At 39.5% G+C, this 27,121-nt stretch overlaps 1 protein-coding gene across 4 annotated transcripts in view; it reads left to right on the top strand.

Moving 5' to 3' along the window:
- Positions 1-27,121, top strand: part of ZMIZ1 (zinc finger MIZ-type containing 1) — a 224,665-nt gene that overhangs the window by 36,323 nt on the left and 161,221 nt on the right. The window contains exon 1 of one of the 4 annotated variants that reach the window (XM_063434175.1): positions 3,105-3,122. The exons of the other annotated variants lie outside the window; for them this stretch is intronic. The gene's annotated coding sequence lies outside the window, so the exon portion shown is untranslated. Of the gene's footprint in view, positions 1-3,104; positions 3,123-27,121 lie in introns of those variants that run through there. 4 annotated transcript variants of the gene reach the window in all.

Below are 27,121 nucleotides of genomic sequence, written 5' to 3'. Positions count from 1 at the left end.
CTCTAGTGGCTGTCTCATTGACAGCCGCTAGAGGCGCTTGCGTGCTTCTCACTGTGAAAATCACAGTGAGAGCACGCAAGCGTCCATAGGAAAGCATTGTAAATGCTTTCCTATGCGACCGGCTGAATGCGAGCGCGGCTCCTGCCGCGCATGCGCATTCAGCCGATGACGTCGCGATCAAGATGGAGAGGAGGAGGAAAGCTCCCCACCGGCGCTGGAAAAAGAGGTAAGTTTAACCCCTTCCTCTCTCCAGAGCCCGGCGGGAGGGGGTCCCTGAGGGTGGGGGCACCCTCAGGGTACTCTAGTGCCAGGAAAACGAGTATGTTTTCCTGGCACTAGAGTGGTCCTTTAATGCAATGTGTTTGTTTTAATATGGTATTTAGGTCAATAAATGAATAACCCCACCGTGATTGTACTGAGCACTTAAATATTAAGCTATTACGTAATGTATAGGGTAATATCTAACAATTTTGCTTGCTTAAAGGGATTGATCATTACTTTATTGCTTATGTATTGCTAAATTCAATTTTACTTGTTATGTAATGTAAATTCATGGTTAACTGTATTAAAATAGAAAATACAGTATACACTGTTTGAATATATGAGTAACAACTTAATGGACGCTTAAATGTGTGTTACTTGGAAAATGTGTACTTTTTTGCATATTTATTGTTGATGCCTATGGCATAGTTTGACAAATCTCCATATAAGACAAGAATCGGGGACAACAGCGAGGAGTTCGCAAAATGTATAGTAACACTTTTATACTTGTATTCATATATACAGACATACATATATCCAAACACACATCACTGCCTACCGTTGCTCTAAGTCTTGCCAAATGGTAGTAGGGAAAGCTGCCTCTCTTGTCAAAACACACAGAGGCAGCATAGTAACACCAGAGATGAGCTGTAGGCATCCCATCTCATCTTCCTTCTCAATGCCAGCCATGGTGACGAGTTGTGGGCAGAAAGATGAGCGTTAAAATAATAACATTGGCAAACTTCTATGCAAGGAGACCAACGGGAGGTTATACACTTTGGTTTGGGCGCCAGGTACCATTTTTTTGTGTTGCTGTCGAACCCTGGTCTGTGGACATTCTGTTCTCCGGATTGACCCTTGATGTCATAAACGACCTGCAAACCATTTGTAAACCACCTCGGTATTGTGTTGCTATGCCCTCCTAAATTTGAATTTCAATGGCGCCTTCCGAGTGTCGAGCAAGTTAGGTGGCAGTGTCCTAGTTTACAGTGCTGTAGAATATCAATATATAGTAACCGCAATAGTAATATTTACATTTGTGATTCTGTGGTGTAGAAGTTAAAATATATTCTTGTAAGTTAGTCTCCGCTGAATGTGCCTTAAAGTGTTCTATCGGAGGTTGGGTAATTAAGATCCTCTAATCTCTGTTGTATGATACATGTCATATTGTTTCTTACTTCCAAATTAGAGAAATATTAAAACACACTTATTTGTTATTGCCATAACGTTTCCATAGCCTTTGGCGGTGATACCAGTGGCTGTAAATACTTACCACCCTGGTTTAGTGGCATGTTATCTTCCTTGATATAAAAACCCATGCCTATGTCTCCCCTCACTAGCCTGTTTCATTGACTGTATCCACCTGAAACAAATATTTTGAAAGTCGATGAGGTTTGTGTCTGTTTATTTAACTTTATTACCTTGTTTTTATGAAATTTCCAGGCTTTTCCTTCAAGCTGCTCAAGAGGTAAATGCTCAACAATGAACAATTTGCGAATGTTGACTTGAAGGAGTAGCTTGAAGCCTTGTTTTGAAAATTTGCAGTCCATATCGGGAAAAATGATTTGTGGATGTGCGCAATTGTTTTTCTAATCCCCATCATTTACGAATGCACGTAGTAGCATATTTGCAGTACAGATGTCTTCTTCTTGAATTGTATCAAGAATTCAATCAGCTTGTTAGCAAATCATGTGGATAGCTGATGTTTACATTTTGTCTGCAACGGAGCCTAGACATTATCTGGCTTCTCCAGTAATGTTTCAGTGCTATTCTGGATAATAAAGCTTATACTGTAGAGAAAACCTTTTTGTCAAGTAAGCTCTGCAAGTTTTGTAATGTATACTATTCACAGTATATTATATTTGTATGAATTTAATGCGTTTCTAACTCTACAAATGAAGATTGAGAGTAGCATGATAAAGCAGTTATGGATTTTCTGCCAAATAGGATAATGCAGGACCACTGACAGCAATTTAGGGTGGGTAGGGGGTAGCAGCTGGTCTCTTGCCACCCCCCTTTTTAAATAGTTCTCCTCCTCTCAACTCCTGTGCGTATGGAGTGAGCCTGATGTCTCCCTCCCCCTTGTTTAAAGGCTCATAGCGTGCTCAGTAGAAGCATTGCGTGCAGGCCCAGCTACTCGTTGCCAACATTGAAAGGGTTGGGAGGGGGTAAAGGGGGAAGGTACATTTGAAGACTGTGCAGCATTGAATGGACCTTGCACTGCTCGCAGGCTGAATGTGTTTAATCATTACTGTAGAACATTGCACTTAACCCATACACTACTGTAACTGACTGGGCCCTAGTCGAGTGCAACTATTTATAATTGGGCTAAACAAGGAGGAAGTAATCTGTTCAGGTGTTGTCAAGAGACGTTATCTGATGGCAGCCTACGACATGGTCTTAAGAACAAGTCACATTGCAGAGATGATCATATATTATATTATATTATATTATATCAGCAACTCCCATCAAGCTCTGCAAGTCTTGGGGTTGGGGAAGCATTATGGGAGTTGTAGATCTGCATCAGTTAATAATATACATTTTGACTTCCCTTTCTCTATATGATCTTTACAAAGTACCCCTGATACTTAGATTTTCATGCAATGAAATGATGTTGAAGTTTCTGCTCTCTTTAATTTGAATGTTACTTGGAAAGGAAATGCAATGCAACAGTAGTGCATGCAGGTTACTCGAATCTCACCCTCTACCAACTTTTTATTTAAAAGGCAGTTACCGTTTCAAGGAGAAACCGTGATATTGACAAGGGAAGTTACATATTGGCGATTGAGGACCTGTATGTGTTGTTCAATAAATATACAGCTGTCAAGAGTATGACAAGATGCAAGAGAAAGGGATGTTTGGTTAGTACTGACTTGTACGTATTCCATTGAACAAGTAAATTTGAATATATACTATATTTATTTGTTTTTAGTACTTAAAGGACCACTCTAGGCACCCAGACCACTTCAGCTTAATGAAGTGGTCTGGGTGCCAGGTCCAGCTAGCTTTTACCCTTTTTTTTTATAAACATAGCAGTTTCAGAGAAACTGCTATGTTTATTCTGAGGGTTAAGCCAGCCTCCAGAGCCTCTAGTGGCTGTCTCACTGACAGCCGCTAGAGGCGCTTGCGTGCTTCTCACTGTGAAAATCACAGTGAGAGCACGCAAGCGTCCATAGGAAAGCATTATGAATGCTTTCCTATGCGACCGGCTGAATGCGAGCGCGGCTCCTGCCGCGCATGCGCATTCAGCCGATGACGTCGCGAGGAAGAAGAGGAGGAGGAGTAGAGCTCCCCGCCCGGCGCTGGAGAAAGAGGTAAGTTTAACCCCTTCCTCCCCCCAGAGCCCGGCGGGAGTGGGTCCCTGAGGGTGGGGGCACCCTCAGGGCACTCTAGTGCCAGGAAAACGAGTATGTTTTCCTGGCACTAGAGTGGTCCTTTAAATTTCACAAGTGTTTGTCAATCCGTGACTTTCACAGTAGTTTAAATTTGAATTGAGTTCGAGGAAACATATCTGTAAATGTTTGGGAAATATTTGCACTGCCACCAGCAATAAAGCAAAAACTATTTTAAGAGGAATTTTAAGATATCTGCGTATCCAATTTCATTAAGATATTTTATTTAAATCCCACCCCCCCTCACAACCACCACATTAACATACAAGTGCTTGTACAGCATATGTGAGTGCAGCTAATTTTACTTTGCAGGGTAATTCATTCATGTATTTTTAGACACACAATTATGCAATAATACTGATCTAAATATTCAGTAAGCTCCTTCTGGGCAGAGGTTTATGTGGTATGCACAGTACTCCCTTGAGAACAAAAGGGATCATTGCTTATCTTAGCTACTTCCTGGTCTCTGCAGAACATGTAGATTTCCAAGTGAGATCATTTTGGCACCAAATTGCATTTTGTTAATTTTTTTTGTCCTTGCTTGCATTTTTTATGTATGCTTTTTAATGCAATATTTCAGTATTGCATTAAAAGGGATAGGTTAAATTGCAGCATGGAGAGTCCCTATTAGCACAGTGAGATAGTCGTAGCTGTGAGACAGCCGATGCTCACCAAGTGTGTTTTGTGTTCATATTATGAGGGGCCGGCAGCATCTTTAATGCGACTGTTCTACTGATTGGTATCGTGTGAAAAATGGATGCGTTACATCTCTAGGAACTCACACACACATCAGCTACTTATGTTAATCTGCCTGATTAATGATGGCAACTTAATTACTTTGCAAACAAAGAACAGTGCAAAAAGGACAATTTACCTGAGGCTTATAGGACTGACAAACAGGTCTATCACCAAAAGATTTCAGCTAATGCGAAACCCCTGCAAAGCTTTTGTTTACTAGTGGGGGGATGTAAATGATGTAATATAAAAAAATAACTGATTCCTACAGTGTCCCTTTAATCAAATCACTCTTGTGAGATTCATTGATTTCTACATAGTTAATCATTTACCTTTTTTTTATTTTTTTATTACATGGTTTGTTTGCAAATTCCCTAATCAATTTTTGAAGGAGAAGTATCATAACAAAGTGCTTCTTGTTGGATTTCCAAGTGATTTCTACATAGGATTTAAAGGTTCCATTCTTCACATATTGCACCAGGTTGGCGATAAACGGTAGCCTTTAGGTTGACGAAGTGTCCATAAATTTTTAGTTCCCATGGTCTATGTTTTGGCAATCCTATATACTAGCACAGTTAAAGAAAACATAAACTATACTAAAAGATAGAGAAGAAAATGCTATTTACATGTATTGGTACATATTTTAAAGCCATTCAACAATTCACTATTTATGCAGAATTTATTTATTTGTGAAACCAGTTAGATAGAAATTGCAATAAATTATATTTACCACACTCTTAAAATCAAAACAACAATTAGCTTAAAGGAACATTATAGTCTCAGGAACACAAATATGTTTTAAGATCACTGCCTCCCTCCCCTGCCTTTAAAAGGTGAAATTACTCGCCTTATTTCGAGTGCCCTGCCCCCGACACCTCTATGGCTGAGGTCATCAATCTTAATGATCTCAGCAAATCCTATGCTTTCCCATAGGAAAGCATTGGGCGGCTATTGCGCATGCGAGGCAGTGCATCTCTATATTATTTTTTTAATTTAAAGTTTCAATCAGAACTTACAGGACAGTCTGTTTAATGTTGATGTTCTATTCTTCTTCTCCTCACACAAGGCTCCTGTAGGCTTTAGCAGGCTATTAACAGAGCAGGCTATTACTGTGCAAAATCTTTTTTTTTTTTTAAATGAGAAGTGTACAGGAAGTGGCAGGAAGGTGGTAGAAGTAACAGGCATAGAAGGTGTGGCTAGGTCTGCATAAATAAGTAATTTACTCCTAAGTGGTAGAGACTGCATGGGCATGATCTATACACCAAAACTACTTCATTAATCAAAAATTGCTCTGTTGCTTATAGTCAGTTTATGTTTTAAACATTCTGAAATACAAAGAAAATCCATTGCTTACATTAGCATCCTTATAGAAAGAAAGGGGAAAAATAACACTTTTATATATTAAAGGATCACGATAGTGTCAGGAAAACAAAGCGGTTTTCCTGACACTATAGTGCCCCCACTATCAGCGCTCCCCTCCCTTGGCGCTGAAGGGATTAAAACCCCTTCAGTTACTTACTTTAATCCAGCGCCGGGCTGGTGACCTCTCCCCCGCCAACGTCAGCTCCCGAGTGAAGTGGAATGCGCAATTTCTCAATGCTTTCATATGGACGTTCTGCACGCTGGATTTGAATTTTGCATCCAGCATTGCAGATGCGTCTCTAGCGGCTGTCAGGAAGACAGCCACTAGAGGTTGGATTAATCCTGCTATGTAAACATAGCAGTTTCTCTGAAACTGCTTTGTTTACATCTGAAGGGTTAAAACCTGAGGGACCTGGCACCCAGACCACTTCATTGAGCTGAAGTGGTCTGGGTGACTATAGTGTCCCTTTAACCTGCAAGGTCCAATACATTCCAAAACTTACATATGAAGCATTTATGTAAGCATTTCCATCTCACAATAAACCAAAACATACATGTATTTATAAAGTGTGGTACTGTGCAATGGGTAGACAAAACAAGTCAAACTTTCAGAAAGAGAAGTGAAGACTGCCCAATTCAAAGGACCGTACAGGATAATGGAAGAAAGATCTAATTACATATAAAGTAAACATTGGATAGAGTGAAAACCAAATATATAACTAATTGTACAAATCATATCCTGCAATTAAAATGTATAGAAATGGTGACATTTTGTTACTGTAGAACAAGCTGGCATAGCAAATTGAGGATAAACAAAGAATAGGAAGACCCATTGTTAGGGTTGTTTGATTTTAATGTTTTTAAAGTGGGAGAGTGATTCTAATTGGAGGTTGAAGGACATTCCAGTAAAGGAACACTCTAATGAACACTCTAAGGAATACAAACCTGTGTCAAGCTCTGTAAAAGAGTGCTGCTTACTGTTAAGTAAATAAATACATGTGTTTTTCCTATTTAGATTCATGGGTCACCCTTTAACAAAAAAAAAATAATAATTAAAATTTCTTGCCTTTAGTCCTCCAGCACGCCAGTGTTGCTTTGGCCACTGCGCCTTTCCTGGCTCAGGTCAACATTAAAGTTGATCTCAGCCCACCCAATGCTTACGTACTGGGAAGCTCAAGTGTATGCACTATAACCGTGCCAATCAGCATCTTCTTATTGAGTTGCATTTGCTCAACACATCTCTATATGGAGCATTTGTTGTTTTCATGCAGAGTGTGAGGACACCGAACGCCAGTCCTGCACAGATTACAGAACCATAACAGGAAGCTCCCTTGGTGGCGGTCTGACTGGCAGCCACTAGAGGTGGCATTAAGAAGCAATGTAGACACTGTCTTTTCTCATAATTATAATTTTTGCACGGCACTAGCTTTGCACCTGAACCACTGCATTAAACTTTAGTTCTGTTTCTTAAAATATCCCTTCAAAATAAGACAGCCCTGGAGCATGCCTCTGTTAGACTTGAAGGCTGGTTCAGGGTATGAAGACACGTTTAGGTCATTAGTGTAGAAGGGAGACAAATTTGTATTTTGAGTTTGTATGTTTGTTTTTTATTGCATGATATACAGTTGTTTTTGGTGATTGTCCCAGTTCTTGATGACACAATATTATCACAGTACTATACATTAGCTGTTCTTAAAGGGGCAATATAGACATTACATTGTTAAGACTGTCACTAGAGAAGCTTTCTGGTCTTTCAAAGAGTTTAACTTTGTGAAACGACGCTGGACATCCTCATGCTTTGCATTCAAAATCCCCTTAGGAATTGAGTCTATTTTCATATGGGGAAGGCCTTATGTACATGTGGCACTTGCCGCGCATGCGGATTAGGTATCCTTTCACAGTGAGATGGGAGGAGGCGGACCCAGCAGCTGGAATAAGGTAAGACAGGTCCCCCTCCCCCCCCTTTTTCAACCCCCTTTATCGCTGCAGCAGGGAAGGCGTTCATGGACTGAATGGACAGGGTGACATTACAGTGTTAGGAATACAGCTTTATAATCCTGACACTATGTAGTGTTCCTTTAAGTGATACCTCTCTCCACCTTCCCTTTAGTTGTATTGTACACTTTTTGTTTAAGCTTTAAAATATTTTGTGGGGTAAATCATTTTCTAATTTAAGTGTATTAATTTAGGATTTTCTTGTTAAGATGGTAAAATCTGTGACTTCATTATATATGTATTTAGAATATGCCATTATCCCTCCATACTCTCCATAGGAAGTGCCTGAAACACAGTGTGTTTTTTGTGATTTACAAGCAGGTAAAATTGCAAGTGTTTTGTGGTTAACAAAGCAAGGTGTTTGCCTGACCCTGACGATAGCGTGAGATTTTGGTTAAGCATGACTTCTCGTGTTGCTTCCGAGTAGCAGCGATCCTTTTCTATCAATCACTAGTTCTGTGTTTCTCCAGTTAATGACCTTTAAGTAGTAGTAACCAATTGCAGAATTGAATGTGCTTGCGGGGTGTGTCTGTTAACATGAGTTATCTCTGCAGAGAATTCGGAGGTTGCTTGATGTCCGCTTCTCCCTCTCTGTATTCCAACCTTGCTCGGCAATGTGCAGAGCCACTGCTTGCTTTATTATGCCCCTTGTGGCCCATTCTTGTATTTATACACACTTCCTGCCCTATCCCTGGAGCATAATTATTCCTATTACAATATGCTACAAAGGCTTATCTGGTCCGATTAACTCAGCACTTGCTTTCTTTTAATAAGTGCTTATTTATGAACTGTTAAACAAATGCCTTTTTAAAGGTTGGAAAGCTATATGAAACAGCCCATGTATGTGCTTCATGCTGCAAAGGGTATTAAAGGAAAACAATATAATCATTACAGTTCACAGTGCAGGGCTTGGGTCATTGGCTGAGAGTGATTAGGGCTTAGCTCAGGATAGCTAACAAAAAAATTCTACTTGGGTGTAGGAAGTGGCATCAGGAAACTACCATGTTAGAAATCAAACCAATCGAAAAGGGTTTAACTCCTTACACTGGCACCATAACCACTACATTGAGATGTAGTGGTTGTGGTGCTTTGAGTGTTAATTGAGAAGCATCCCAAAAGGGGCTAAAGCGTAATGAGTGAGTGGAGTGAAACTTCACTGAGCTATTTTAATATATACTTTTAAGTGTTTAGTGAGCTTCCACCAAGGGACGTGTAGGAATGAGAAGTAGCCGTATTCATTGGGCATATATCCCATGTAGATTGGCTACTGGCACATTAAAAGTGCTACCGTGCTGTGGGTCTAGTTAAACTGCTTCAAGCAAGATGTCTGTTTATCATTCAAGGAGAAATCCTGCAGTATAGGAAATCTACAAATTACACGGACGCACGTCTCATAAACTGCACATCATTAAAAAGCAGTAATACTTGTCCCGAAAAACATGGTGAATCCGGCCGCACTCATCATGTAGCTCGAAGTACTGTGTAAAAGACTATTTAGGTAAAATGGACTAAGCGCTGTAAACTTTGTTCACTTTCAGTTTGATTCATAAGACGGGTAAATGTATCTGATGTTAAATGTTTTGAAATCACAGGAGTCCCTTTATGATAATCTTTTTTATTTTGTTTTTTATTTATAGAAATTTAAGGAAACGGGCAATTAAAATATTTAGTTAGGTAGATTGATTACATAGAATACGTATATATGTGCACGTATAGGTACATTATTTTTAGTGTGTGTGTGTGTGTATATATAATTTTTTTTTAACAATGAAAAGGCAAACAGTTGTTGTGATTTATGTGCGTGTCACCTAGAAATCTTTGCGGGAGTTTAACGCTTCGGTTTTATCACTGAACAAAAGCATTCTGAAATTTAAAGCTTTGATGGCTTTCTAAAATACTACAGCCCTGTGTAACCGACCTTGCGGATTTAATAGCTCTGCATGATGTCCTACTTTAGTAAACCAAATTGCTCTGTCCATCTTTTCTGTGCGCTCAAAATATTGAAGGTATCGGTGCTTAATACCTGGGGCCTCCAAAAATTCAGCAGCCCCTGATAAATTGAATAAAGGTAATAAGTACTGTAACAGTGGAACAAGCTGATAAAGTATTATGAGTAATTGTGATAACCATTCTTGTGTTTTGTGTGTGTCTGTGCTACTGTATATTCTAACTGCAATTCTCTGTGGTATTTTTGAAGATCTACTTTACATTCTTATTTTTATTAGTTTTTTCAATAAATCCACCTCTTGGGGAGCAAGTGTGATATTTTTGCACCTGACCCTTCACTACGGCACCTACAATTCTATGAACAGCTGGTTGCACCCCTCCAAAAAAGAAAACCCCAACAACCCAGCATCATGTGACGTTACAGGGGCTACACCTGATTGGCTGGTTTGCTATCTAAGACTGTCTTATGGTGATAGGCACCAGTTGGTGATATAACATTACTTCTAGCTTTCTTTCATTATAAGGAGTCTCCGCACCCCTCTGTTGGGTTACGTGATGCCTTCATCCAGGGACTTATTTTCTGGGGGGACTTTGCAATGCTGAAATAATATTGCTGTTGCCATGTGCTGTCTGTATGGTGTTGGCATACCTATGTCCTTCCCTTTTTGTTTTGCAACAGTGGCGTTTCTTTGGCAACACTGGTGACTAAACATGAAACTGGGTATGGCGGCTTATCTGTACCTGTTGATAAAGCACGCAAATTAACCCTGTGCATACGGTTTTATCAGCTGTCTGTTAAAATTATGTCCCAGTGTGTAAAGTATTAATTGCAAATCGGTTACTGAAAGGGCACATTTGTGTAAGTTAAACATTTTTGTGAACCATATAGTAATATTTTTGTAGAGCCTTCACTCTCTATTTGAAATATACATAGTGTCAATCTATACCGAATTCTAGAAGGCTGGGGTGATTTCTAGAACAAGGGCAGGGGAAGGCAACCTTTGGCACTCCAGATGTTGTGGACTACATCTCCCATAATGCTTTTACAGCCATTATGTAGCCTATGGATCAGCGCAGCCAGAGGAATGCGCCTTGACAAGGCCAGGAGGTAGGCATTGTGGGAGTTGTAGTTTTGGCCAAGGTTTCAGGGAGTGGGGATGGGGCCAGTTGGGCCTATATATAGCGGCCATCTTGTGAAGTGGCCATCTAATTAATCTAACACTTACCTGTGAGTTGTCCCTCCCACCCTCCCCTTTTGTAGTAGGGCTGGGTTAGGGTTCTTTCTTGTTCTGTCACAGCGGCGGTAAAATTGGGGGGTGCAGGAAGTAGGAAGTGGGCATGGCTAGGTTAGGGTGGTTTAGGCTGTAATGTCACACTTGGTTGGTAGGTTCGAGCCCGTCGGTGGCTTAGAACCTGGGGGTTTAGGGGTGTCTCGGTACACCCCTACCGTTAAGCAGTTGTAATCTGGGCCATTGGGACGGCCAGTTTGTGTTATATGTTAGTTACATTGTTATGTATTCCTACTTGTATTAGGTCATTGATGGGGGATATTACCTATACGGGGATTATAGTTTAAATGTTTTGTTGGTCAGCAATGACCCTATTTGATTTATTTATATATTTATTAATAACGCTGTTGACTAATAATTTACAACAGTATAAATTTGTGTCTGTGTCTTATTGGGTTATGGGCATATATGGGTTTAGCGACTATGCCGGTTTACCGACTGTGCACTTGTCATGCTGGCAAAGCATCACGGGATACATAGTCCACACCATTTGAAGTGCCAACGGTTGCCTTTCCCTCATATAGGGGTTTGTTCACGAAACGTTGTTGTGAGGATAATATGGAATAGAGACTTTGAGATTTCAGCAATATAAAGGATGCCCATAAATCCTATAATTTTCAAACAAAACAGATGTTTGAGTGGGGACTCCTGCTTCCAGGTTCCTCAGCCACCGGAAACGGATGAAAATTAAAACACAGCTAAAATGTTGGTGTAGGTTTTTATTGGCCATCCAACTGTAAGGATCTGACAGCATTTCCATGCCCATGGTATCTTTGTCAGCTTAGAATCTTAAATCTAAGGCCCTTTCATTTGTGACATTGTGTGTGTTTGTGTTTGTGTGTGTGTGTGTGTGTGTGTATGTATATAATCAGAGTTTTGGTCTGTTTGTGATGATTTTGGAAATGTATTTGATTACATCTCTCCACATGTGTGTTCATGGCGACGGTGCTCTCTTGCCTTTTGCACACAGTGCTGTGTACACTGTTGTTGCAGCACAACGGCAGGAAATGCAGAGCGGCTGTTCTTTTCCGCTTTTGGCATTCTCTGTGTAGGTGAGCATGAGAAGGGTCAGGCTGCAGCATGGGATGGCGGAAGCTGTGCTTTCCTCTTCTGTTTGTGACTGCGAGACTGAGATAAGAGGGGAGAAACCACAAGATGTAACAGACAAAAGGCCGAGTAGCAGGAACACCACACTACTATTGCAAACCAATACACCGCGAGGCTGACAGCAATTTGGTGGTGTGATCATTGTATGCCTGAATGGCAACTCCATATTTTGTGGTATGACTTGATCCTTTTTTGTGGCAATGGTTGAAATATAATGGTAATTGTGGATAAGTACTACTGCTAATGCCAAAGTGAAGTGTATGGATTATGTACAGAAAGACTAACTTTTAAATCCCATCAGAGCCACTTGACCTGTTTTTACATAAAAATGTTTTATGGGGTATTTTATTATAATTTTTTTTAAAATAACTATTTTTTTAATTTTGTTTTTGCACCAATCGTCTCATTTTTTTTTAATATTTATTATTTTTTCAGTGCATAGTTGAACAAACACGCGTGTGCTGCCACAATAGCAGATGCATGCAAAGAAAAGTACACAGTATAAACCTTTTTGTGGCATGCAATATCGGCACATTTTTTGTTAGTAAAGTCACGCTGGGTACATATATTATAAACGGTATATACGCAATCGTCTCATTTTAACCTCGATGGATGGTGGTAATTTTTGAGATATCGTTTGTGAAATGGTTATCCTTATCAATTCTGGCAGTCATTAAGCCAAATGTTGCTCACTACAATTTTTATTAGTAGTGTTCTACTTGATGGCAAAATTTAAACAAGGTAATATTGTTGATGCCATACACATAGCTTGCAAAATTAGGACATTTTGCAAAGACCGGTAAATGTTCCAGATACGTCGAACTCTACATACTAAGATAGAGTTAAAATGGGGATAACTCACTTTTTTTTAGGTTCTATAGAAAGGTGGTGTACAGGTAACAAAAATGTTTCACTTCACTATTATCCGCATCAATCATATTAATTCAGACAGCTGCAGTTGCCTGCAAGAACTGGGGTATAAGCCGCCCCAGCAAAGCCTTTTTTTTCTATTTATTTTTTTTTAAACAGTTCCGATGCAAATATATCCGGACAACATATTATTTATCTTTTTTTTACGTTTAAAATTCCTCAAATAAAGAATTTTAAACTTACAAAAAGGTATTTGAAAAAAAAGAAAAAACAATTTAGAATTTGCTTTTGTAGTGTCTTGAGATGCACTACATGTACCCGCTGTCTCATTTCAGTGTAGCAGGTAATCAGGGTGTGGGAGAGATGTGCTAATGTTCCTTGACAATGGGGCATTGTATAGATCCCACTACCTTCAGCATTTTTTTTTCCAAAATAGTGCAGTGATATATTGGCGCTGGCATCCGTGACTGAATTATTAGCTGGCACTGGCATGATGTATTCATTACAGAGCAATGTTGTTATATAATTTTCAGTAAATCTCTGGCATTCTGACTTTAGGATTCTAAAAAAAACACACAATCAGAATCACAAGATAATATTATGTGTTACGTGTTTTATTTATAGCCAGGTTGTTGCATTTTATTTTTCTTATCATTATTTATTTTTGTTTTTCTTGGAATACATATGAGCAAACAGACTTGGCCTTCTCAATAAGCAGTAGCACAGTGCAGTGCCCCCAGTAAACCTTTGAGTTATTTCTCCACTGATGTAGATCCATGTATTCATACTCTGACCAGCAGCTGCTCCCTGTGATCTGACCTTGCACAGCACTGAAAGGATGACCTCTCTTGTTTCAATAGGTTCTGCTTAACACTTTGTGTGGCTTAAAAAAACAAAAAAAACAAACAAACATATATTTGACATCTCTTGCTTATTCCAATTTACTTTTTTAACTTGTTTTAAAAATCTAAATGATTCACAAGTACAAACATTTTAATAATCTAAATTACACGTAAATTATTAAAAACTAATTTTAATAATATAGCTGCAAGTGTTGAAGGTGGCCCAGAAGAGAAAAGAAATGGCCCATGTGCATAGTTCAGTATTGAAATAGATGGAATTTTTTAAATATAATTATAGGGCACATTGAATGCAAGTGACTCGTGGTAGCCATCTTGATTTTAACAATTCAAAGGCCTACCTGTGGATCTGTGTACCAAATTGTGTGGTGTTCAAACAAACTACGGTATTTCAGAGAAGATGATGGTTGAAGAATTTAGAGCACTCCAATATTACTGCTGAATCATGTGACTAATCAACTTTATTTTAACAAATGTGGATATAGGTCACTGCGTAACTTGTCACCAATTTTTAGAGAAGTTTTTTGAGTAATAAGCAAAAAAACAACACAATGGCTGCCAGGTCATGTGACCTAGGTGGCCAAGCACAAGATCATGCACAGCTTTGCAAATATTGCATGTAACTATTTATTACATAGATAAGTAGTGACATTTATGCAAATTTATGTAACTGAAGGACACCTTTTGTTCTTTATTTTGAGGGTTGGAATCTGAATTTTGATATCGACTTGCTTTGAGCAATCATGGTAAATGGTAAATCATGGTAATGGACATTTTTTGAATAATTTTGCACAATCCAATATGACAGCATTCCTTTTTTAGTTGGCATTCAGCATTTTATTTGGTGTGTGTTTATGGATTTATCCTGCCCTGAAATGTTGAGGTTTGAATTAGAAAGTGGACCAAAACGTGCCCAAAGTAGATAATAAAACTGACATTGAAAAGAAGTTGGTTGCCAATAAATGCGTCCCATGTGAAGATGTGTAGAACGGAGCGTGGAAGTCTTATAGTCTGTTGTCTTAGTCGAGACTCAGGTGAGTTTTGCTTTAACTGTCTGACATTGCTGCTGGCATCATAATGAAGCTCCCATCATTTTTAGGATTTGGGAACAAGGATGAAATATTTTGGCCTTGTGTATGTGTGTGTGTGTATGTTTTACTCCGTAAGGCAAAATGGTTGTATGGTTGGTTATAAATACTTGACACGGAGGTCCCAGCATAGTGGATTTGTGTTAAGTACACAAGTCTATAAATGGATTTAACACCTTTTGGTTTTTGCTACCTTTAGTCTTGTGACTATCACTGACACCTAAAACTGGTGTGAAGCTTTGTGGAATCGAAGAGCTTAAAAAGTAAACGAGAAGCGTTTATAGATACTATGTGCAAGGGAATGCTTCTGCAGTTTGTAGTTATCCTTTTTTTCCTCCAATGAAGATGCTCGAGTGAATTCTATCTGAAAAGCCCTCATAGCACATGTATTTTTGGAAGTGCCTTACGCTGTCTTATTAGCACCTACTTCAGGTGTCACATCTCCGGCATGTGAAGTAGGGAAGGAAGGAAGAAGGCAGATTAAAAATAGCTGTAAAAGTACTCCTCTTGTGTCTTGTCAGAAATATATATATATATTATCTCCATATTGCTAGAATAGTACATCTAGGTTTTCAGGGAATGATTACTAGGGATCGACCGATTATCGGTTTTACTGATATTATCGGCCGATATTCAGATTTTCTTGTAAGTATCGGTATCGGCCAATAATCACCTGCAATACCTATAATGAATTTGTGGGCTGGCGCGTCCATAAGGCGGCACAAGCGGCCGCCTTAGGATGTACCGACCTGTGGGGGCGCTAGATCGGATTGACCGGCAGGAGGTGGGCGCACAGCTCTACCTCCTGCCAGGCACTCTGTGTAGTGCGGGCGAGCGGAGCAGTGCGCACCACGTTATAGGAACTTATTTTTCCTATACCCGGCCGGACTGAAAGGAAGTGCTGAATGAGGGAGCACTTCCTGTCAGTCCGGCCGGGTACAGAAGACTGAATTTCCTGTACCGTGGTGTACACTGCTTCACTCGGCCACGCTACCAGGAGACACACCGGGGACCAAGGAGGGGCCCTAAGGCATGGAGGGGATGACACTATGGGGGGTGTTGTGGTAAGGAATCACTATGGGACGGGGGTGGTAGAACACTATGGGACGGGGAAAGGGGGTGGTAAGAAACACTATGGGGAGGGGGGATGGAAAGGAACACTATGTAAGGGGGGGTAAGGAACACTATGGGACAGTGAAGGGGGGGGTGAAGAACAATATGGGACACAAGAAGCTGGGTAAAGAATACTATGGGACAGGGGGGGGAAGAACACTAGGGGGAGATAGGAACATTAAGGGAGGGCACTAAGGTACAAGGTGGGAAGGTAAAGGAACACTGGGGTGGGGGGGGTGGGGGAACCACTAAAAGAGAAGGGAGAGGAACATTAAGGGGAATGGGGATGACGACTAAGAGACAGGTAAGGGGTGGGGGGAGAGTTCCTACTGCACATATTAACATACAAACACACTGCATCTACTACACAAGCACACACACTGAATCCACTACCTACATTGCATCCTCTACACAAACACACACACCCACACTGCACCCACTACCCACACTGCATCCACTACACAAACACATTGCATCCACTACACACACACACACTGCATTTACTAATCAAATACTCTCACTGCATCCACTACACACATACATAAATACTCTTGAAAACATCAAAAGAATCTGACTGGCATGTATATTTTGTGCATTTACCAATTAATAACCAAAATTTAGCAAAAAACAAAATACAGTAAATGTACAGAATATCGGTAAGCTATCGGCCTCAAAGTTCACAGATTATCGGTATCTGCTCTAAAAAATCAATATAGTTGATCCCTAATAATTACAGCTACTTATGAATGGAGCATACTCTTAGTGTAAATAAATTTAAAAGGACACTATGGGCACCAACCCAAGTTTTAAGTGTTTTTGTATTTTTCTCCCTGGTAAATCTCTAAACAACAAAACTAAGTTTTGCACTTTTCTACTGTGTAACTCCACCCCCTTAGCCACACCTTCCCTTTACAAATAACCGGTTCCTTATTAGAATTATTCAGAGTATGGATGTAGAATGCCAGTGGGAGGGAGTAAAGGGGGCGGACCAGTCATGCAGTTGCCTCATTGACTCCTCCAAATCGTAATGGTTGGGAGGCCTGCATAATCTCTTCCTTGGTAGGACGTTTGTGGGATATCGAATTCATTATTCTCTAGCAATTTCTTTCATGAAAAGACAATGAAACAACTACACAAACTAATAGCAGCTTCATGTGTTGGTCTGTAACGTAGGAAAAAAGGATGTTCAACCCACCCCCAAAGTGGTTTAAGCATGTGGTTTTCCCTACAATAGTTAAACCATGCAACAATTAATATTTGCGGCAGTGTGGTATCTCTAAGCTTGCTGTTAGATCAAGTACCTGCAATCATTTGACTCTTACCACGCCGTGCTGCTCTCTGATTGTCAGCTTTATATGACATGAAAATCCCTAGCTTTCTGTCAATTTATGTCAATTGCTGTCAGTTGCATTTAACTATTGTACAAACGTTTGATTCCCCTCGTTGAACTTGTACAGTGTCTTAATTAACAGTGCTTTGCTGGACACGTGGCATTTTATAACAGTAAGCCATACTGTGTGAGAACGGGACTATTGAGAATTTTCCAACACCCTGCCTCTGTGTATTCCTTAGAGTGGGCTTCTTGCGTACCCAGGCAAGAGGCCACGCTATGAGGAATACAGCTTTATGGTACATTAAGGAGTTATTGCAAATACCATTCTCTATTAAATATATCTAATGAAAGGCTATTTAAACCAATTAGAATAGAATAATACATCGTAAATACTGTGTATTCTCAGTTTGACAGTTACTTTTATCATGCTGTGTTTGGCTTGGCTCAATTAATGAGAATTTGGTGAACTGCATGTTTTTGCAAAACTCAGTTTTGAAAAAAATGGAGGAAAATAAGATTGCCACAAACTGCTTAAAAATAAGTTATTCACAAAAGTGAGTATTCAAGGTGAATTAAAAGTGAATTTCAAAGGCACGGGGGGGGGGGGGGGGGGGTAATCAAATTTGTATCCTATATGTAGATTAATCTGATTCACATTGTTTTTAAAGCAATTTTACGCATATGTAGGTTAATAAACATATTTATACTACATTTCATGTAGAATGATTATTTTGAATCCTATTGTGCCCATGTGCGTGCAGAATAAAATGTTCTGTTGTTTTTTACTGGTTATCCAGATATACACGTGTGTGCACACAAATGCTGGTTGATATGTAGACTTGTGGTGTTTATATGTTCTGTTGGTTCTAATAATACAGTGTATTGTACGTATGTTTTTAGGTGTAACATCGTTGCCCAGGCAACCTTGTAATGTTAACCAGACAGCCACACACGGCCTAACTCTTTGAATATGCTGAAAGATCAGTTGGAGGGGGAAAAAAAAAAGACAATTGGGACTGGTTCAGACTGACATGTTGCTATCTGATGATATTGTAACGTCGTAATGTCTTGTCAATGTCCGACACAAAGCCAAAGCATATGAACTGTTTAATGTGAATCCCCCCTGCTAACTGCTCTGCGCTGTAATCCTACATAACCTATTTCTGTATATTTCTCTGTATTTGTACATAGATAAACATAGCTGCTCTTTAAATTCACAGAGAAAATATTCTATGAATCAAATTATTTGGGCCTAATTTTCTCCTGCAGTTTTTGGAGATTACGGTTTAAGCCATATCCATACACGGCACTCAGTAAATATATTATGTATTATAATCGGTATTGTAGAAAAAAAGATTAGACCTCAAGGGCATTGAGAGATCTAATCAATAGGTATTTTGTTTTTACAATCCGGTATCTTGTATACTTCCCTTTGCACATACTACTTGGCTTTCTTATAGATTTCTATGACAGAATCTTTGTTGCACACAACCGTGACAAGCTTGCTTCTGGAATATAAGCATGAATTAAGTAATTTAATGAGCGAAAAGCAGTACTCCATATTCTGTTAGCTTGCACAGTAATTTTTAGGGATGCACCGAAATAAAGATTCTGGGCCGAAACCAAAAATTCAGGATGCCCTTGGCCGAAAACCGAAACCGAAAATTACTTTTTCCCCCATATGATTTTAAAATAGTTTTTCCTATAATTTTATTAATATTAGACTTTTTAATCTAATATGAAAAACTACAATCCAATAAAATAAATAACCACACTTTTATTGAAAGTAACACACCAAAATTGGACAATGTGACCGGACACCAACCCGGGACAATGTGACTGGACACCAACCCGGGACAATGTGACCGTACACCAACCCGGGACAATGTGACCGGACACCAACCCGGGATAATGTTACTGGACACCAACCCGGGACACTGTGACCAGATACCAACACGAGACAATGTGACCAGACACCAACCCGGGACACTGTGACCAGATACCAACCCAGGACAATGTAACCAGGCAACAACCCGGAACACTGTAACTGGGATGTGAGAGAGATACTAATGGTTGTGTCAACACTGTGCCTCACGGAGAGGTGTATCTGGTTACACCAGATGAGGGAACAGAGGGACCATGGCCACCAAGTGCCTGCCTGACGGGGTAGTTGGTGGACATGTTCTCACAGCTTTCAGCCCTATTCACTAAGCTGTGACAGGGCAGGCAGCAAGGTGAAAGCACACACGGTGCGTTGGCGCGTATCACTCCACGTTTCCTTCTTCCTTTTTCTCAATGAACATTGTAGAGGAGGATTGCTCTGAGTGGGAGCGATCCTCCAGCCAATTCTACTCCAAACACCACGCCCTCGCCATTTAATCCTATTACAACGGCAGTTGTGGGCGGGATTAACAGTACGCCTGGCGACACCCAGTGCTGTCCTCGAAGCGGTATGCATATGACAGACAGCGGCTCAGACCAATCGGCGAGGGACATCTTAGAATCCAACCAATAGGAGAGCAGTTAGGATGCTGTCTTTGAACTATCATCTTCTAGTAGGTGTGAGAAGATGTGTGGAGAGGCCGGAGATGGTAAGCGGTCAGGGTCTGACGAATAGGGGATGTCGATGGGGAGTAATTCACTCAGGGGGCAACTGACACCTGTTTAGCTGGCTGTGCTGCTGTAATGTGGGTGTATTACCTGGGGGCAGTTATTGGGGTCACTGGGGCAGGAGCCCTGACACAGTGATCCCCAGTTTACAGTGGTGATTGCGGTTGCCCACCCTGTTCACAGTAGCAGTGGTGATGGAGTAATTTTCGGCATATTTGACCCTATTTCGGATGAAATGGGATAGGCCCATTTTCAGCCAAATTTCGGTGCATCCCTAGTAATTTCATTCATGTTTTTTCATAAATGAAACTATTGTTGTACTGAACTATATCTTTCCTAGACAGGGGTTAGATGAGATGTCTTATAGAGAGGTGTATTTGCTGCAAAATTCTAATATTGTAGCTTTTCTCCAAATGTTGCATCTCTATAATGCATGAAAAAGAGAATGTGGACATCAACTGAATATCCAGGGCATAATTAATAATTTTAATTTTATGCAGTTAACATCACCGTTGGATACCCAGTGATGTAAAGTAGAGAGTAGAACGGTGTTAATGATTTAGGGTAGAGACTAGACTGCCTAGATGCCTTGCCTATTATGACCTGGAAACAGTCTAAATTTTTTTCAGTGTATTTTTTTTCTATGCTGCACCTATTTGTGAAAAGCTTCTGTACACACAAGGTGTGTTCTTGGAACATCATAACTTGAACGTACAGCTGTTCAAGTACTGGTCATTGTTAGAATTCATTCTTGTAATAAACTCAGTTGTTTGAATAATAGTCTTTACTTTGTTTGGGTGGAATTACTAGAATGGAATTTAAAGTAGACATACCACTAACTCTCGTTCACATTCCATCATAAAACTCGACATTCGTTTTTTGTGTGTGATTAATTGTTAAAAATACTAATTATTTTCCAAGTTTAGTTTGTTATTGCAACTTGACTCCATTGTCACTCTGTGACTGTGATTTATTTTTTATTTGTTTTCACACTTTAGCATGTTGTGCTTTTAAAGTGTTACTGTCTTTTTTCTGACGACCTTTTTCTAGCCGGGTTGGTAAAATAGCCGACCTAGAAAAAGTCTGTGTGTCTTTATCAAACAATGTAGTATCCTTCCCAAACCATACTCAATTTATACCATCTTAAGTAATCACATGATCAAGTAAGGGCATATAAAACCCATATAAAGTTACCGTTTCCATAGTGACCATAACCATGGTTATGTAAACAACAACAAGAAGCAAAATGCAATGTGCAAAATAATTGTCACAGCATAAATTGCAACCATGACAACATGTTCTATAAAGTGCATAATATATCTGTATGTGTATAGTATATCTATACTTAAAGCAAAAGATTAGCATGAGGTGCTAATATGCTATTCTGTGTATACAAATGAAATGTAAACAAAATAGGAGTAATGTAAATTTTCTGTTTAAAGGATCCCTCTAGGCACTGTAACCCCTACGCTGTCCGCTATAGTGGTTATGGTGTCGATAGGCCCCTGGCACTCTCCCACAATAAGAAATCAAACCATTTAAGAAAAATGTAACTCCCACTTGGCACTTTCGTTGTCCCCCAGAACTAGATGTTTCTGCAACTACCCCAGTAGGGGATGCGGTGCAGTGCAGGGCTGGCTTATAGGCCAAGAGCATCTGCATTTTTTCCTGGTGCAGGTTTGGCATGTACATTGACAAACCATTCTAAAGCTTTATTTTCAAGTGAAGGGACAGCTATACTGCAACTATCTTTTACAGTACACTTGACATGCAACACCCCCCCCCCCCATCCCATTATCTACATTATAGATATCATTCATATATTGTGCTATCCAACTCGCTGTGCGATATACATGGGTACAAGCATTTTTTATTATGCATGTACAACCAAGGAGAATGATTTCAGTAAAGCAGTCTATTTTTTAATTCTATACATTTGATCGTGATTTGTCTAACATAATGCATAAATAAATAAAATTTTACAACTAAACTGAGACACCAATGTCCACATGCATGTAGATGTCAAGTGTGATGTAAAGGAACTATAAAGGTTTTAAATATCGTTGTATGTATTTTTAATATTCTTGAATAAAATGTATAACCCTAGAGAATCAAATAGTTGGCCGAATTGTTCCATTTTATTATAAGCATTCTAGAACATGCTGAACATGCAGGCCCCCTAGTGATGTTGCACATTAAATCAGCTCACAGGCTGCTGTATGCTTTAATAAAGTACATGATAGGTATTCATGTAAAGGCAATGTTAGCTCTGCCCCCTTTCTGACATCAGCAGGCCCCCGAATTATGCAAAAATTTCACACCTACTGCAGTGTTCAGTTTGCATGTTGTCCCCTCCCCCCCAACCAATTTCTATAATAGACAGTAGACAACAGTTGTATTTTGCAGGTAGATATGACTTCTAAAATTCTACTACTGTCACTTAAGTAGTGTTTATGTATTATAATTTTTGCTGGCATATTTGATTGGTTGCGTGATATTGCAAGCATTTCAGAAAACACCTAGGATTTAGATATTGGTCAGTGATCAGAAAATGACAGCAGATGAGGTTAAATTAATAACAGACCCTTTTTTTCTGCTATAACATCTAAGCTTTTTAGAATAATACAGTTAAGAACAGTAAGCACATGCATCACTTTTGTTTCTTGTTCTTTTAATTTGTATAAGGGATATTCATCAACCTTTAATTTATTATGATATATTGCTCTAAAGGGCTAAACACGGTACTACAGCTGTTTTAGCACATTTTCCTAAAGGCTGGCTGAGGATCATGGGAAATGGGATTTATAAACCTTTCCACTGTCAAACCTAGTCATTAGAACCCTATAATGTGCCTAAACGGTGTGTGTACACTGGTTAGCAAACACGTTGTTGTGATTAAGCTGCTCAGGCTTTTTCTGCCATTAACTTGTTTTGATAACACATATGCCTGGACTACCAGCCCTTTCACTGCTGGAACAGCCTGCACAGTTATGCTAAATACTCCATTCTGAACTAGACTGCACTTCCGCAGTAGAAAATCTAAGAGTTAATTGCAAATGTCTGTGTTTCTCCCTCTCATTTATTCAGCTGTTTTTCAATGCACAATTGCCTTGAGCCCTTGAGTCCTTTCATCAAGGCTCTTGCCATTCTGTGATCTGCAGCACTGTATATCAAGCTGCTATTAAAAGCAGACTGGTAGGTGTTCAGAAACTAGCAGATCTTTCTCTACATAAGGAAGGAGGGGGGCTGCAGATATAGAGTCAATTGGACGACCCTACAGTTACCAATTTGTCTCACCTGTCTTTTTTGTGTCGTAGTTTGTAGCCCCATGAATCCTAATCTCTCTATTTGTAAATAAATAACTAGCTACATATGCTATCGTTATTTTTATTTACCGTATCTCATAAGCCACTACGGAACACTTCATGGACTTCCCAAGCTTCCACTTAGAATTCAAGAAAATACAATAACGTTGTGTTGACCAATAATACGATTTAAATAGTTCTCAATCGAATTGGTACTGATCAAAAAACTAGGATTGTAGAAGAGAGTTAAAATCCCAGTACTGTGTTGACGATAAAGGTCACTTATGACACTTGTAGTGCCTACAAGCACTCAGACCCAGGAAGCACTACTTCCTGGTGTTGTTGCAGAACCAGAATGTTAATCATACGCCTTTGTGCAGTTTGTGCCCTGTAGGTGCATCAAAAGAAAACCTACTGAGCACAAAGTGAGGTCAACGTCTCTCACACCTTCTTCCAAGATTCTGCCACTGGTCAAAAACATATTGTAGGAGACTTTAAATGTCTTGTGAGCATTTACACACAGTACAAAAACGTTTGGTGCTCTAGGGATTTAGAAATTTGATAGAAGTTCCATTACTAAAACTCAGTTTATGGTAATCTGTCAGATGCCAGTCTACATGGGCCACAAAACTAGATTTCAAAATAGCAGGTATTTTTGATTCCTGAAAAAGGGAGGTGTGTGTTACAGACTTTTGCATTTATCTTTATATATATATATACCGGTGTATATATATTTGTTGGCACTTTATAATAAGTAATATCTATTTATATATATGTTCTAATATTCTTATTTTTTGTTGTACATTTTCTGCCTTGCAGGGCATTTTTAATTATGTATTAGACTTGTAATATAAATATTTACCTATCTTGTAAGTTTGGTGAGAAGTATGCATTGTCCCATTGATCCCCATAGCTCATAAGCCTTCTGGCTAGCCTACAACTTCAGAGAGAAAACCGCTTTCTTAAACTGTGACTACAGAATCTCAGATTGACAAGTGTAATCATTCCCAAGGTTCTTAGCGAATAGTTTAATCATTGCTTGTCTTTTAAACACCAGGAACACAAATGTCCAGCAGCTTAGCAGGCTGTACAGCTTTATTTTCTTCCTTGATAGTATAAAAGGAAGCTAATTTGTATACTGAGGAGGGTGCAGAAGGGATAATGTTTACTGTTCCCGCTATTAGTAGACTGCACACATTCACTGTATGTATGTGAACGCACGCATGTACATTTTAGATTCTATCTGTAAATATAGCTAAATATTTTCATTGCAAAGCCCAATGTCATCCGTACTTTGAATGGGGTGTCTTGTTGAACTAAAAGCCTCGACAGCTTCAGAATGTCTCCAATCCACATACCAGATGTGGCAAAGCTTTTCTTGTGATGTCTCTGTTTTAGGTATAATTACGCCAGTTCCTACACCTGCAGGAACATCTTGGAAAAGTTGACTCTCTTGTTAACGTTGCTCATTTAACTCTTGTTTGTCTAGTTAAAGGCCTTCAGCTCCCCCAGCAGTCCTCACTACTTAATTATCAGTTAGTAGAAGTGGTGGAGATTGTTCCAATGTTCAGCCAACTGTGTCTCCTGCTTGCTGCACAGTGAGGCACTGTGTACCCCTGTTTGTTGTATAGGTGGAGATGCTAAGCATTGGGTAATAAAAGTGTCGGTATTTTTTTTTATTGATGTCAAGTCCTGTGTTACTAGACAGGCCTAAATGAAATTTGCAATGGCATGCTGGGGGAATCCACGGCACTTACTAGGAGTGAATTACTAATTACCTGGGCAGAATTTTCACTTGCCAATGGCTAGTGGGCAAGCGGAAATTTTGATCCCTGTTTATAGTGTAGTCACGGAAAATCTATTGGAGTACCATATCGCTTTGTGTCATTACAATTTGAGAAATTGTTGGTGTCTAGTTTGTTAACGTACATTAGTGCATGTTTAATGTGTAAGGGATGACATGCTGTTTAAATGTGGAATTGAAATCCAATAACCATTTTGCGGGTAGAAGGAATGAGCCCTTGGTCCAGTGGGTGCAGGGAGTTAGGAAAATGATATGGAACGGAGTGAGGCTAAACATTTCTGACCTAGAAATAAAAGGCATTGCCCTAGAACAGGGGTGCCCAAAAGGTAGAAGAACTCAATGTGTTGTAGAACTGCAACTGCCATGATGCTTTGCATGTCTTTAGATAGATTTAGAATGGAAGGTGTAGTTTTAAAACATCTGGGAACCTACTTTTTGGCACCTCTGCCCTAGATGCAGGGTATGGAACCTTCGCAACACCAGATACTGTGGACTACATATCCCCTGATGCTTTGCCATCATTCGATCTAGAGCCAAATGTTGCATTTCCAAGGTCTGATTTGACAGCCCCCTCCTTGCAAGTCCTTTGCAGTAAAGATATCAAGTTGCTTGGAGTATAGGTAATCCTTGAATGCACAGACCCTGGGATATTCGCTAAAGGGCAATATCCTGTTTGTAATTACACAATGGATACCCAAGCCTGTTTTTCTCCTTTGCTCACCTGGATATTTGTAGACATTTGTGTGTGTGTGTGTGTGTGTGTACACTGACCTCCTGCACATCAATTCTACACGTTCTTGCTTGTGAAGAGGTCAGCCTAGCATAAATGTGAGGTCCACGCTATATAAAGGCACACTACAATACACGTCTCGCTTGCACAAATGTTTGAGTCTGACAGAAGGGCTTATTTTCTCTGCTGTTTCAGCTTCTGCCTTTGCCAAGAAAAGTATATCATTTTTATCCCCCTCCCACCCAGGGCATAGAAATGTGATTCATGCCTGCAGTGTCCTATTGTTATTTATTTATTTTTAATACATTCCCCGGCATGTAACATAATAGCCAAACTGCATGATGGAAGTGGAGCAGGCATTAATGATTGATAAAAGCTAAGAGCTGTTAAAAAAAATAAAAATAAAAATCCTGTTTAATGCTGATGAATAATTTAATGCACTTTCTGTATGTTTTTAAGAAACGCTGTCCTTTTTTTCACTCCTGCCTGCATCCAGAAGGGCATGCTTAAGAACATTGCCGTCAGTGTGTCATTTAAACCCTTTCTGGGCCAAATTTATGTTGGCCCTCCTCTATTAACAGCAAAATGCTTCAATGCTGTGTGTAAAGTTCTATGTAAATGACTGTGCTCCTAGATACAAAAGAGATATGACATGTGTATTCTAGGTGTCAAAGTGACAAGCGGTATGTCGTGTTCTGATTCTAGGTTAAAACCCTTTTCTCTGCTAGTGATCTGTAATCCCCATCATTGCAGAACATTGATCTGCTCCCTTTTCTGGTACTGATGGAGTGAAAGCAATGTGTTTGGCCCTGATTAGTGTTCCATGTTCTGTGTATTGAAACTTGTGAATGTTACCGCATGGATTTTTTGATAGTTTGTAAATGCATTTAATGCTACCCTTTTAACTATGGTGTAGCTTGCAAGCAGTCATGTAAGGATTTATTGCAGGATTATCTTACTTGCTCCATACTGAATTCACTGTATGTGAAATTGCTTATGTATTGACACTGGTTTATATATCTGTACATAATGATGTTGACTTCTAAACGTGTGTGTACGCTGTTACACGATATCAAATGACGTGCAAATATTTGTATGTGTTTTGGTTTATGTAACTTTCTTTGTCATTGTTTTTTACTTTTTAGATTACATTCATAAAATGATCTACATATTCTTTAATGCAAGTATATCTATATAAATGCTGGAGGAAATGTCAATAATGGAATTAAATGTATCAGAATGTGAAGGTCATTTTTGCTGGATTTGGGATATGACGTGCAGGTTAACTATGTGACTTCAGTGAATACTGCTTTGTCATGG

This window comes from Pelobates fuscus, chromosome 10 (genome assembly GCF_036172605.1).
Source record: "Pelobates fuscus isolate aPelFus1 chromosome 10, aPelFus1.pri, whole genome shotgun sequence".
Lineage (NCBI taxonomy): Eukaryota > Metazoa > Chordata > Amphibia > Anura > Pelobatidae > Pelobates > Pelobates fuscus.
This window is presented reverse-complemented; position numbering and strand designations above follow the sequence as displayed.